The 870-nt window shown below is 37.1% G+C and overlaps 1 non-coding gene across 1 annotated transcript; it reads left to right on the top strand.

Moving 5' to 3' along the window:
- The first annotated feature begins 447 nt into the window (after positions 1 to 447).
- LOC128292004 (small nucleolar RNA R71) lies at positions 448 to 554 on the top strand. The gene has a single exon (XR_008281988.1). It is a non-coding gene; the product is annotated as a small nucleolar RNA R71 (small nucleolar RNA).
- The last annotated feature ends 316 nt before the right edge of the window (positions 555 to 870 follow it).

The raw sequence follows: 870 nt of genomic DNA on the forward strand, positions 1-870 counted from the left end.
GGGTGGTTCCTCCAACCTGCATTATAAGTGTTACTATATGAATTATTTTGAGGTCGAGGATTATTACCCATGTAATTTAATTGCTCGTTATCCATGTTATGGCCATAAGGTTGATATTCTGAATTGCTTGTTCCACCTCCACTTGCTTCACACTGCATTACTAGGTGAACCTGTGAAGAATTAAAAAAACCATCAATCTTTTTATTTAAGATTTCTACCTGATTAGAGAGCATAGTGACCGAATCGACTTTCTAAATGCTGACTGTTTTTGTTGGCTTTGTCCTCATGACTTGTCACTGATAGTTATTTAGTGAAATCTCCTCTATAAACTCATAGGCATCTTCCGGTGTTTTATTGTTGATGGTTCTGCCAGCAGCTGCATCAACCATTTGCCGAGTCGAAGGATTCAGACCATTGTGAAATGTTTGTACTTGGAGCCAAAGCGGTAACCCATGGTGAGGGCACCTTCTCAAAGGGTCATTGTATCTCTCCTATGCATCGTAGAGTTCTTCTAAATCCATCTGCACAAAAGAAGAGATATCATTACGTAATTTAGCCGTTTTAGCAGGTGGAAAATATTTTAGTAAAATTTTTTCGGTCATTTATTCCCAAATAGTAATTGACCCTCGTGGTAACGAGTTCAACCACTGTTTAGCTTTGTTCCTCAATGAAAAAGGAAACAACCAAAGACGAATGGCATCATTAGAAACGCCATTGATTTTAAATGTATCGCATAGTTCTAAAAAGTTAGCTAAATGACGTTGGGATCCTCATCCTGTAAACTATCAAACTGAACAAATTACTATATCATTTGAATAGTGTTAGGTTTTAATTCAAAAGTTTTTGCAGCTATAGCAGGTCTAACTATGC

The sequence above is a fragment of the Gossypium arboreum genome, chromosome 4 (genome assembly GCF_025698485.1).
Source record: "Gossypium arboreum isolate Shixiya-1 chromosome 4, ASM2569848v2, whole genome shotgun sequence".
Lineage (NCBI taxonomy): Eukaryota > Viridiplantae > Streptophyta > Magnoliopsida > Malvales > Malvaceae > Gossypium > Gossypium arboreum.